Below are 14,868 nucleotides of genomic sequence, written 5' to 3'. Positions count from 1 at the left end.
TCATTCTAATGAAAGAGTCTTATCAGTCATTCTCCCAAGTGCTTGCTTCAGAAAAAAAAAACAGATAGTTAATATAATGCATGATTTTAATAGTATTGAAATATTTATACTCATGCCCCCACACATATCACATAGATATTCTTAGTTTTCTTTTGTTTGTTTTCATCTTAACATCTCATTATTGCAGATGTTAGAACCGGTATTAATTTACTCAGGAAACATCCTGATTTAATTTTACACAAAAGTCTTCATTCAATCATTCAATGACAAACATGAAAATTAGCAGATGAACCAAAATTGCAGGTGATACATAAACAATGTACTTAAAAGAATACCCTCTTTGATCTCTCTCATGGACTTTTGGAGCACCTATTTATTGATTTACATTTTTGTATATATAATTTTAAGTTATCATGATTTATTAACTTAAGCAGGTTACTAATGAATAACCCAGTTCAAAATCATCAAATATTTATGAACATTCACTATATACAAAACACTATACTGTCTGCTAGAAATAAAAAGATTCATAAGACCTGTATCTAATATTTTTTTTTCCCTTGAGAGGAGACTATAATTTAAGTTTCTCATGCTCTTATACCAACCTCCTTGTATTTAATTCAAATGAATAAGTTTCTCCTTAGAGTATATAATAATAAAATACTCAAGAGTTAGCTGCAAAGCCATAAAATTATTTATGTATTCAAAATATTTCTATTATTAGACATATTTTTCTGGTAAACCTGGATTCTACAGATAAAATTTTCATGTTAAACTCTCTTGTGAGAAAGAAAACACTTTGTTGTATTTAACAACCTACCTATTAATTTCCAAGCACCATCTGTAATGATGCAGTACCAATGAAGTGGACAAAATCCTACGGCTTCTAGTAATAATTTCATAAATGGCCATTAGCACTAGCTCTTTATTCCTGTTAATCATTGGAAAACTATAAATGACCTATTTTTCAGGTTTACCGTGAATTGAGATATATTAAAAACAGAATACGTGCACTTGATAAACATGAGAAAACATGTTTGATTTCAACCAAAATGGCTTAATTGAAAGCCTATTGATGATATATCATCTATCTTTTATGTATGCCTTTTTAAGCTTCAGTTCAGTGCATCTGAAATAGCCTGGATAGTTTGTTTCTAAAGAAGCATTTTTTTAAACAACGAAGTAAAAGTAATATTACAAAAGGTAAAAATAAATTTAATTATCATAATCTTTTTACCCACTAAAAATTAGATCTAAATTTGACCACAGTAAAAGGATTTATTCTTGAATAAGTTATATGACTTTATATCTTATTTATATACTATCTTCAGATTCCTCAAGGACAAAATTATTCCTCAATGCATTATAAACAAAACAGAATCTACTCTTATTGCAAGTTTTATTTAAGCTCTATTTTAATTAAAGGATTGTAGCTCTGACATTAATTTGATTTTTTTTCATTAATTATGTAGCAGAAATCAACTATTTTGAACCAAACGTTTTTGTTTTTTTTCCTAAGGAAGAGAAGATACTGAACTTTTCATTTACAACTGAATTGGATTCATAGGATCTCACTTTATCATATTTATTACAGCCCCCCCAAAAGTGAAAGTCCTGGAAATGTAACAGCTAGCATACAGGTGCATGATTTATTGTGGAAACTCAATTGAGGCAGAATGAAATGATTACCTTATAACAGTAAACCCAGCTTCTTTTATTTGCTTTACTTGGAGCAAGGGTCTTCTAACTTTTTTAATTCTAAATGTGTTTACATGAAATATCTTTATTTTTCTCCAAGAAAGTTTTCATTTATAATGTGGCTGGAATGTAAATGTGTTACCACCCTTCTTCTGAGAGACTTCCACATTTTCATGATGTGACTGTAGGCAACCGAAGAGTTTCACACTCACATTATTCTTAGGTTAAAACATACAAATGGGAAGACAGTTAGTAAAGAGATATTACACTGATATTTCAAAATAAATTTTAACAGAAAATACATGTGATAGAAAATGACATGTTTATAAACTATATTCAGTCTTGTGTGTTCCAGCTATATTGTTATGTTTTCTGAAGCCAGCTTATCTTGGGGTAAACAAAGTTTGAAAGCCAAAGATTAAATATTCTATAATGCGTAGAGAATTGTCACATTTAAATTACAAAAGAAGTTATTTTGATAATGGAGAATCTTTACTCAACTACAAATTTTATTTTGCAAATAAAAGAGATAAACATGGTTTAAAAAGCCATAGCATAGAAAAATAGATACATTCAAAATAAAACTACTTTCACCAATGCTGGCCTTTTTCCCACAGGTAACTCTTACTGTACCCATAAAAAAATATTTTATGTGTATTAGTATAAGAAAATGTGTATAACTCTATTTTATATACAGTTATGTATATTTATATTGTATATGTATATTTGTATTTTTAAACAATTACACAGATAAAATAATTCTATATAGTGTTATGCACTTTGCTTTTATCAGGTTATAATATATCAAAGTTCTTTATCAAATGGTATAAAATGATCTATATTATTATATTTAATATTTTTAATATACTAAAAAGTATTAATCAATCCCCTACTGATGATATTTAGTTTGCTTTCATTTTTGGTTAGTAAAAACAATGCCACAATAAAAATATATCAATACATCCAAATGGTAGAAGTATAGAGATAAAATGTTTATATTTATAAATTTCTGATAAATATTGCTATATTTTCACTTAAAATTTGCATCAAGAGTTCCACTTCTGACATACATGAAAGCATGAGAACCTATGGTGACTGACTCAGGAAAAATGGTGAAAATTACTTTTAAAAAAATCAAATGTTTAACGTCCCGAGAAACAGTCATAAGGGTGTACAATAAAGGAACAAACATTTGTTCAAGAACATCTACTAAAACTTGATATGAACCTCCAAGAGTCTGTAACATTTAAACTAAGACCTGCTATGTCTTTTTTACTTCCCAGCTTAGCAAGATGGAGACTCCATTCCAGAATGGTGCAACAGGAACCCATTGACCCCCATATCATATCCCCAAATCCCAGGAGAGAGAGCACATCAACATTTCTCATCCTTATCCTAGATAACTGTTGCTAAAGGTAAGTTCCAGAAAACCAGCTAAGAGGTGGGTGGTCCCTTCTTCCACTCAGCCTGAACTTGTATAACAAAGCATCTACTTTGGGTGGAACACTACTGTGAATACTGGTCACCTGACTGTCCTTACTCTGGCTCATATGGTGGAGGTTCTATATGAGAAAAGACAAGTTAAAAACAAACAAATAAAAACAAAAAACTGAGACTACTTTTCTCCTTGATTGAGCTCCAGATCCTAGAGTTGAAAGAAGCTTATCATTGTACCCATCTCCTATCCAAAGCCATGGCTCAGAGGTTTTCCTGGAGGGGTGAGGCAGGGGAGAAACATCCCATAAAACAGAAAGTTCTGAATCATTTCTCAAAAAAACTGACTTCATTTGCAACAAAATGTGGGGTAATTTAAACCTATGGGTCCACTCAACAGTAATGAAGGTTGTGATAAAACAAACACAACAACAACAACAACAATGACAACAACAACAAGATTCATTGGGGATATAAGCCAAACTGCAAGATGGTGAGATTGTCAGAGAGAATCAGGAGAAGAGATTGATTAAAAACTAAATATAAATAAATAAATAAATAAATAAATAGATAGATAGATAGATAGATAGATAGATAGATAGATAGATAGATAACAATGCTGGCATTACAAATCTCAAACACTGACCTTACAGACTGTCCCATGAAAAAGCCATAATTTTTTTTGGATTAGTCTGTGGAGCAATTTCTACCCCAGGGCATTGTTGGAAAAATAAAGCAATCAGATGACAATGAAGAAACTTGACAACTAGGTATGGTCAGGGAATGAGACAGTTTATGAGAGCTCTACAAAAGCTCTCATTCCAAGGTTACTGTGAGCATATCTATGGTAGCTCCTAAGAAGAACATCATTAGGGGATTCACTGTGTGTTGGGAAGGGAATTAGACTTCAGTAAAATAATTTAGCCAGTCACTGAAAAAATGAGCGAACAAAATATCAATAACAAATCTAGAATTGAGGCCACCAATACTCAGAGTCACTACACTGTATTATCTAAAATGTCCAGTTTCCAAGAAAAAAAAAAATTATGAGACATGCAAAGAAAGTAAATAAAATATGATCCATGCACTGGAAAGTAAAAGAAGTGATAGAAACTGCCTATGAGAGTGATTGAATGTCATATTTGACAAATACTTTGAAGTAAACATCACATATATTTAAAGAACTAAAGGAAACTATGATTTAACAAGTAAAAAAGATATAACAGAAAATATCATTAAACAGACAAAATTTACCCAGCAATTGCACTTCTGGTTATTTATCCAAAGAAAACCAAAACAATAATTTGTAAAGATCTTTACACCTCTATATTCATAAGAGCACAATTTACAATAGCCAAGATATAGAAGCAACCTAAATGCCCAACAGACAATTCGATAAAGAAGTTGTGGTACATATATACAATGGACTATTACTCAGTTATTAAAAAAAAAATGAAATCCTAACATTTGCAATGACATGGTTGGACTTAGAGGTTATTATGCTGAGTGAAATAAGTTAGACAGAGAAAGATAAAATGCCATATGATTTCAGTTACATGAGGAATCTAAGGGACAAAAACAACAAACTATTGAAATAGACTCACAAATATAGAGGACAATCTAGTGATGGGAAGTGGGAATTGGGGGACTGGGGTAAAGAGGTGAAGAGTTAAAGAAGTACAAATTAGTAGTCAATAAATGGTTGCAGGGATGGGGAGCACGTCCTAGGGAATGAAGTTAGCATTAATGTAATGGCTAGGTAGAGAACCAGAAGAGAGAAAGAGCAATAGGGGGATTGTTTTATAAACTATATAAATGTCTAACCAGTGTACTGTATACTTGAAACTAATAATAAAATTAAATTAAAAAAAAAGAAAAGAATCTAACAAAAATTCTGGAGTTGACAAGTAAAATAACAAATAAAAGTATTCACTAGAAGAGATGAAGAGTAGATTTGAACTGACATAGGAAATAAAATTTAGTTTAGGACACAAACTTCAGTTTAGAGAAAAAAATAAACAAAGGTAATAAACGTGAAAAATATTTATTCTCACTCTTCATCAAAGAAATCCATGTTAAAGCAATGAGGTATCATTGTAAATTATCATATTATTCAAAGTTTATATTTTAATAATACAAAGATTCTGCAAGATTGTGGATACACTATAATTTTCATTTCTTGTATTTGAAAAATGCAATATGGTACAGTTTTTAAAGAACAATTTTTTTGATATTTTAAAGGCTGTATAATATTTTATAAAACCTTTATTAAGATATAATTCACAAATGATGCAATTCAGCTATTTAAAGTGTAAATTTAATGGTTCTTAGTATATTCATAGATTGAAGAACCAAAACAATTTTAGAACATTTTTATCATCTCAAAAACAAACCCCATATTATTTAGCTATTACCCCTTATTCTTCCAATTCTATGTAATTGTTAATCTAATTTTGTGCTCTATAGATTGGCCTATGCTGGATATTTTATATAAATGAAATCATATAATATGTGGTCTTTTGTAAGAAGATTATTTTACTTAGCATAATGTTATCAAGTTTCATCCATGTTGTAGCATGTATATATAATATTTCAATGCATGATATATCATATTTTATTTATTCATTTATCAGCTGATAGCCATTTGAATTGTCTCCAGATTTGGCTATTATAAATAATGTGGCTATGACCATTGCTGTACAATTTTTTGTGTGTGGATATGTTTTCCTTTACCTCAGATATACACCTAGATGCGAAATTGCTGGACTATATGGGGACACTATGGAGAACCATCTGAGAACTGCTTTCCAAAGTGGCTTTCCCTTTCAACACCCCTATTAGTTAGCGATGTATGAGGGTCTGATTTTTCCACATTTTTGTAGATGGGTATTGTCTGACTTTCTGTTTATAGATATCCTAGTGAATGTGATGTAGTATCTCATTGTGTGTGTGTGTGTGTGTGTGTGTGTGTGTGTGTGTTTTAAGTAAGACTTTATTTTTTTCAGAGAAGTTTTTGGTTCACACTAAAATTGAGGGAAAAGTACAGAGATTTCCCATATACCACCTACCTCCATACATGCATGGCCTCCTCATTTATCAACTTCCTTCACCAGAGTGGTACATTTGTTACCACTTGTAAAGCTACATAGACACACTGTAATCACCCAAAGTCCATAGTTTATATTATGGTTCACTCTTGGTTTTGAACATTCTATAGGTTTTGACAAATGTAATGTGACATCTGTCCAACATTATGGTATCATACAAAGTATTTTCATTGTCCTAAACATCCTCTGGACTCTGCTTATTCATTCCTCCTCTCCCTAACCTCTCACCACCATGGATCTTTTTGCTGTCTCCAATTTTGACTTCTCCAGAATAGTATACAGTTGGAATCATACAGTATGTATCCCTTTCGGATTGGCTTTTTTTCACTTAGCAACACACATTTAAGGTTCCTCTATGTCTTTTTATTGCTTGATAGTTCATTTATTTTTAGCACTGAATAATATTCTATCATCTGGGTGTACCACAGTATTTATCCATTCATATCCATCTTGATTGTTTCCAAGGTTTCACAATTATGAATAAAGCTGCTATAAACATCTACGTGAAGGTTTTTATATGGACACAAGTTTTCAACTACTTTTGATAAATACCAAGGTGCTCAATTGTATAACAAGCCTATATTTAATTTTGTAAGAAACCACGACTGTCTTCTAAAATGGCTTTGCTATTTTACATTTCTACCAACAGCGAATGAAACTTCCTGTTGTTTCACATCTTCACCAGCATTTGGTCTTCTAAGTGTTCTGAATTTTCAGTGTTCTAATACGCGTATAGTGTTATCTCATTGTTGGTTTAGTTAACATTTTCCTGATGATATTTAATGTGGTGTATCTTTTCATATGCTTATTTGCCATCTATACATCTTCTTTAGTGAGGTGTGTTTGTTAAGGTCTTTGGATCATTGTAGTTTTGATTTGTTTTTACTTGATGACAAATTTTTATTTGCCATTTGTACATCTTCTTTGGAGAAATATCTATTCAAATTCTTTATTCATTTTTAAATTGTTTTTTTTCTTTATTTAGTTGTAGGAGTTCTTTATATATTCTAAATAGAAATCCCTTATCAGATATATGACTTACAAATATTTTATCTCATTTAATAGACTTTATACTTTATTAAAGTGTCCTTTGAAGCCTTGAAATCTTTAATTTTGATAAAATTTAATTAACTTATTTTTTGTTTGTTTTTTTTTTCTTGTGCTCTGGGTATAACATTTGTTTCTAAATCTAAGGTTATGAAGAATTACCCCTACGTTTCTGGTAAGGGTTTTATAGTTTTAGCACTTGCACTTAGGTCTCTGGTACATTTTCAATTAGTTTTTGTATAAGGTGGGAGGTAATGGTCCAATTTCATTATTTTTCATGTGGCTATCCATTTGTTCCAGCATCATTAGTTGAAAAGAATATTTTTTCTTCCATTGAGTGGTCTTAGCACCACTTGAAAAACAACTTTTGGCTTGCTCATTGTCCTTAGTAAAAACTAAATGCTTAACTATGGGCCAAGAAGTTACCATGCAACCTAAGCTGTCCATCATGAACTGGGTGTTATTGGACACAAAAAGCCTTAAATTTGGGTGTGAACAACAGCACTCTATCATGAAATAAAAATGGCATTTACAGGCTCTAAAAGCATAATTGTTACATGAAGTTACCCATAAATCTCCACTCTTTCTACATTATCTTCTCTCTCTTGTTCCATATCTATGTCCTCATGGAAGTCCCTGTGATCAACTGAGGGAGAAAAAACTTGGACCTGGTTTACAGATGGTTCTGCGATATACAGGTACCACCCAAAAATCTACAACTGCAACAATCTAGTCCCTTTCTGGGACATCCCTGAACGACAGCGATGAAGGAACATACTCCCAGAAGCAGAACTTTAGGCAGTACCCCTGGTTGTTTATTTTATTGGGAAAGAGAAATGGTCAAACATGTAATTGTATCAATTCACAGGCTATGGTGAGTGGATAGGCTAAATGGTCAGAGACTTGCAAAGAATGGAATTAGAAAAATAGTAATCTCTTGGAAAGAGGGATGTCCATAGTCCTTTCTGAATGGGCAAAGATCATGCAAATGTCTGTGTCCCATATGCTCAACCAAAAGGTGACTTCAACAGAGGAGGACTTTAGTAATCAAGTGTATATGATGGCCCATCTGTAAATACGAGTCTGGAAAGGTAGGTAGGGCTGCATCAAAGATCACTTGGATTAAACTCCCTGTTTGTTTCCTTAGTGACTTTCAATGTGAAGGAGTTAAGAGAGGCTCACCATATCCTTCTTGTGCAATAGAAAAGCACATCTAAGATCATGCTGCTAATGAAGGCAAAGGGAATATAGAATGAGTAGTGAAAGAAGATAGTTTTAAGTGACAGCTATGACCATATGACCAGTTGCAGATATAAGGACTATAATCATTATGAGCATTTCTTCCTTATTTTTATGAATATGTTTGTGCCTGTGTATGTAATATCTTCTACCCTTTTAGTTTCTTATCATAGTATATAGGATCATTAACCTTCACCATATTTAAGTACTGTTAACTATGCATTGTATTATTTAAGTTAGAAAAAAACAAGAAGAGCTAACATTAACCAAGAACTTTGAATATTCTTTTGGAGAAAGGGTTAGTGCATTTTCAGTTGTACACAGGTAAAATGTATCACATTAGGCAGAAGTGTGGCATTGCTATTGTCTTCACTTGGAGATTAAGTATGGTTTAAGGAGATGTATATGGATGCTAGGTCCATAAGGGGTGAACAGTGATGGTTAAATTGTATGTGGCAACTCAGCTAGCCTATGATGTACAGTTGTTTTGTCAAACAGTAGTCTAAATGTTTCTGTGAATATATTTTTAGATGGAATCAATGTTCGCAATCAGTTAGCTTTAAGTAAAAGAGATTACTTCTGATAATGTGGAGGACCTCTTCTAATCAGATGAAGGCCTTAAGGGGAAAAGTTGAAGTTACCCTAGGGTAGAATGAAATTTGCCTGAAGAATGTAATATAGAAAATCTGTCTGCTAGCCTGCTCTACAAATTTTAAACTCAAGACTACAATATCAACCTTTGCCCAAATTTCCCACCTACTGACTTCCTCTGTAAATTTTGGACTTACTAGTCTCCACAATCACATGAATCAATTTTTTAAATAATTCAATAAATCTTGGTAAATGCAATATTGAGCAGTGCAGCGAATGCTTTCAGAAAAAAAAAAAAATCTGCTGTGAATTCTTAGTTCATCTCTGAAAGGCTATCACTTCCTAGAATGTTATACCCTCTAATTTTCATTACTTCCAAAGTTCTCTTGTGCTTTAAAATATAGTTCTTGTAATACTTTTGGCTTTTCTATTTGTTTTCAGAGAACACATTCTATGTATTATGGGGTGTTCGTCACAAGACAAATTTGTAAGACTATTTTTAACATCTAGAGAGAAAATTATAGTTTCAATTCTCATAAATATTATAACTATTTTTCATCTATTTAGGGATTATCCCCCATTATAGAGGCAAGATATTCCAGGCTGCTGAATCCATTTTTCTGTAAATTATGTAGTTCTCCTCTGTGGCTGGTGGAAACAACCACAAGTCTCATCCCTGTATGAACTCAAGGCACTGCTCATTTCAGTAGTTCTTTTTCTGGCACTGGTTAATTATCTGATACATTTTACTGATCACTACTCTTATGAAATATTTGAAATAATACCATCTACATATCTCCAAAATTATCTCTATGTGTAGCTTTCTCCTCTCTGCTATACTGTTCTGCAAATTTTAACTCTCTTGGTCTCCCCAGTGTATTTATTACCTCTCTTTTACTCACTGAGTCCACCAGAATTCTCATAAATTTTTCATACCTGAACCATAGCCTAGAAATTTTCTTAAGGAAGAACACTGAGGTGATTACAGAGTTTACCTCATTTGTTTTCCAACATTATGGGATCACTGTTTTTGATGCCTAAAGTATGGCATCTTGAATACCATCTTCCATATATTGTATCTGTTTTTGTTTTGTTTTGTTTTGTTTTGTTTTGTTTTGTTTTGTTTTTGTTTGGTTTGGTTTGGTTTGGTTTGGTTATTTCAATGACAAAGTATATCCTATTCCTGTTGATCCAAGTTAATCAGAAGTGGAAGGCTCCAATAAGATTATGTTACCAGGACCTCAATATTTGATTAAATCTGTGTGCACTTCTTAAGTAAAAGAAGCTACACACACACACACACACACACACACACACACACACACACACACACAAAACACCTCAGGAGTTAAGCAGGAACTTGCAGTATAGAAATGAGGTTTATTAGAGAATTGGCCAATCTAGAGGGCAGGCAAGCTAATGCTCTACAGACCCATCTCTCTTACAGCTCATAGGTTACAAATTATGTAGGGCAAAATCACAAGACACCGTGGGTTCAAGGTTTTGAGGTCATGCTGGGGGCTGATTATTTGGAAGTCAGGTAAAGGTAATAAATAATTTCTTCAGGTCTTGAGAACATCTCTGAAGTCTGCTCCAGTCTCATGGAAAAGAAGCTTGGGGTTATTCTACCTTCCTGCTCAGGAGCTGAAACATAATTTCAGTCAAGATGTTATCTTTAGCTTGCCAGAAGTCCAGACCTTATGATCATTAATGAGGTTTGGGCTATTGTTTTCTGCTGCCTCAGGGTTTGGTGATTATCCAAGAGGGAGGCTAGATCTATTAGGGGTATACGGAAAGAGATAGGATTTCTATAGCTAGAATTCAAAGGTAAATTTAATCAAAGTAATAAAGACCCTTGGCATCAATTATAATATGGTAATTTAAAAATACAATGCATTGTATACACATTTCGACTCGTGTTTTTTCCAGCTTTATTGAAACATAATAGACAATTAGTTGCTCATATTTACATTGTACAATTCAATGAGTTTTTTTTTTTCAATTATAGTTGAAATACAATAATACACCAGATTCAGCTGAACAGCATAGTGATCAGAGATGCACATAACTCGCAAAGTGATCACTACACTAAATCTAGTACTCCTCTTCCCCCTTACATATTTATTAGAACATTATTAACCATCTTCTCCTTGCTACACTCTACATCTCCATGGCTATTCTGCAACTATCCATTTGTACCACGTAATCCTTTTGCTTTTTTTTTTACCATCTCCCCAAACCCCTTTCCATCTAGTAGCCTTCAAAATATTCTCTGTATCTATGAGTTTATTTCCACTTTTGTTGTTCTTGTTGTTTATTTTGTTCTTTACATTCCACATGTACATGAAATCATGCAATGTTTGTCTTTCTCTATCAGACCAATTTCATTCAGTGCAATACTCTCTAGGTCCATCAAGACAATATCTTTTTTCATCCCCTTTCACATTCTTGATTTATGATCTTGTTATATAAAATAAAACAACAATAACAAAAAAATCCAGAAACAAATACAAAAGAGAAAATAGTTCAGCTTGTTGATGAAACATTTGACACCTTGAAGGAATACAGTAAAAGACAAGCATCGTAAAACATTCAAACTCTACAAGGAAAAGAATAAAAGTCATAAACAAACAAATAATATTTTAATTAACGAAATTAACATTTTCATTCCCAAATACTGAAAATCTGAAATCTTGCTCCTTATGGTTGTGTTGGTGATTTGCTACAATACAATGTATATTACATAACTTTTGAAAAGGCCTTTATATAACTATATGTAAATACGTATGTGGATAGAATGAAATCAGAATGCACATTATCTTCAAATGTTTACAAAATCAATTTGAAAACTTTGTATAATTACTTAAAAGAAAGTAAAACCCAAATTTATTTTAATGCTGTCTGCAAATATATAATTAAGATAATAGCGATATAATTATGAAAATTAATTACTAAGTTGCAATTTTAAAACACCTTTTATCTTATTATGAGTAGACCTATTGGTAAAAAATATGATATAAATTAATAAGTTAATTTATGATATAATATAATTCAATAAAGTCTCCTTAGATTTTTGTAAGTCATTTTAATTTCCAGAATTCTAAAAATGTTGATTTTTTACAATTTTTTTAGTGTATTTATTGATTTTATGAAGTAACTAATTTATCAATTTCTCACTCCAATATTTCTGAAGCCCTACCTTGTATCTTTTTTTATTTGAAACACATATATTTAATGCCATTACAAGCATGCAATTCCATTCATAAGATTTGTGTTCAATAGGGCAGGTATTCTTCTTCAGAATCTGTCCACATTCTTCTTCCCCTTCCCTGACATTAACATGCAAATTTATATCATACCACTCACTGATTTAATGCTTAAGGTCACTATTTTGTGGAATGTATTTGTAATAATTATTATTGCTCTAAAGTATTTTTTAAAACATAAGTTTAATAAATTAAAATTGAGTTATGTGTTTATTTTACCTACAAATATTGAGATATTATTTTTTTAATTGAGTTTATCATTGTTTTATGGTTAGATCTTTTTTGTGCCTTCCTTTAGTAGTCAAATGCAAAACAATATTTTTTATGTTCACTTATACATGTATATACATTTAACTTTTTATATTTTACAAGTCTTTAATATGTTAAAATGGATTTTTTTTGTGTAAAAATAGTATAAAAAACCTATTTCTTTTTTTTTTTTCCTCTATGGATAAACAATTGCTCCACATTCAGTTAAAAAATAACACAACCTTTGACAGTAATATACCATTTCTTTTCTTTCATTCATCAAATTTCATCTATGAGTGGTTATTTTTTGAGCTCTTTATTCTGCTTCATTGGGCTATTTGTCTCTCTTTGCACTACTATCGCATTGTATTAAAATATAGCTTGGAGAGATTGCATTAAACATGGCAGCATGAGAGATGTTCCCAGATCTCTCTCTTTGAAACAACAATAAGCTGAACACCTAAAATTCAACAAAAAACACCCAAACTGCACATCAGCATGTCTGAGCATGGGATCTGCACATAAGAGCAACCATAGGTCAGAACCCCGGGTGTCGGGCAGTGGACTGGGAGAAACAAAGAAGCTGCCTCTCACAGCCAGAGCTCCCTGTAGGAGGAGGGAGAAGGAAGAAAGTACGTCGACTTCTCTGAACAACCCTTCCTGAGAGTGCTGTTAGCTCCATGCATCCGGCGGCAGTGCTCAATCATCAGGGCAGAAGGCAGAGAAACAGGGATGGCAGAAAAGCAGAAATGGCAGAGAAACAATGGCTGATTTTTACTAGCCGTGGCTACAAAACTGAGGCTGAGCTGCAGCCTTCAATCCCCAGTACAGAGGGCCCCTCCCCTCACACCTTCCAAAACGGAATGCTGTGGAGCCCCTGGGGAATCTGAGCAAACGCTACCAGAACTGTCACTAACACTAACAGGAAATGAGATTGAGGGTAGCAAAAATTATTAAACATCTATAGGGAAAAAAGAAGACATTATTAACACTTTATATATAAAGCAGAGATCCAAAAGGCTTAGACGACACCTACTGGAAACCAAAAGAAAAGTGCCTTCTTTGCAACAGGCTAGAGACCATTATATAATAAATCTTCTTTTGGGGAAAAATAAATAAATAAACAAACAAACAAAACACACTTCCATTAATGCCCAGGTAGAGAAATAGTCCATTAAACGCCATGAACAACCAAGGTGACAAAGAAAGCTCAGAAAGAAGAGAAAAATCTCCAGAAAATAAGCTTACAGACATAGAAATATGCAACTTAAATGCTAGAGAATTCAGGATGGTACTTCTGAAAAAATCTCAGTGAGTTCCGAAATGAATCATATCAACGATTTCAGGAATTGAAAAATCAACTAGATGAGCAGAATGAGTTCTTTAGCAAGAAGATTGAAACTCTCAGAAAGAACCGAATAGACCTTCTGAATATAAAGAGCACATGGCAAAAGCTGAAAAATAAAATAATAAGCTTGGGAAATAGAGTCGACCAAATGGAGGAAAGGATCCATGGTATTGAAGACAGAAATCTAGAAATAAATCAGAAAGAAGAGAAACCAAAGAATGAAAAATAATGAAAGAGAAATTCAAGAACTAGCTGATACTATCAAGAGAGGAAACAAGAATAATGGGAATCCTCAAAGGAGAGAAAAAGGAGCGGGGAGTAGAAAGCATTTTCAGACAAATAGTGGATGAGAATTTCTCAAATCTAAGTAATGAGCTGGAGCTTGGAATTCAAGAAGTCAACAGAACACCCAATTATCTCAACCCAAAAAGGCATTCGGCAAGACACGTCATATCAAAATTATCAAAAATCAATGACAAAGACAGAATTCTCAGGGCAGCAAGAGAAAAGAAGATCATAACCTATAAAGGAAACCCCACTAGATTATTGTCAGATCTCAGCACAAACTTTACAAACCAGAAAGGAGTGAAATCAAATATTCAAATAATTAAATGAAAGGAGCTACCACTATTACCCTAATATTGAGAACAGGGAAAGGATGTCTACTCCCACTCCTCTTATTCAATATTATACTGAAAGTTCTAGCTATAAGACAAGACAAAAGAAAATTGTCCTAATTTGCCACAGAAATGATTGTCAAAAAATTCTGAGAATGTCCAAAATTTATCTTTGATTTAATAAATATGAAAAAAAAATGCAGAAGACTACGTCAACATACAAAAGTTAATTGCTTTTTTATGTATCAGCAACACAAAATTTGGAATATATA

Source organism: Pteropus alecto, unplaced genomic scaffold (genome assembly GCF_000325575.1).
Source record: "Pteropus alecto unplaced genomic scaffold, ASM32557v1 scaffold250, whole genome shotgun sequence".
Classification (NCBI taxonomy): Eukaryota; Metazoa; Chordata; class Mammalia; order Chiroptera; family Pteropodidae; genus Pteropus; species Pteropus alecto.
The sequence above is the reverse complement of the archived record's forward strand: the minus strand, read 5'-3'. Positions refer to the sequence as shown.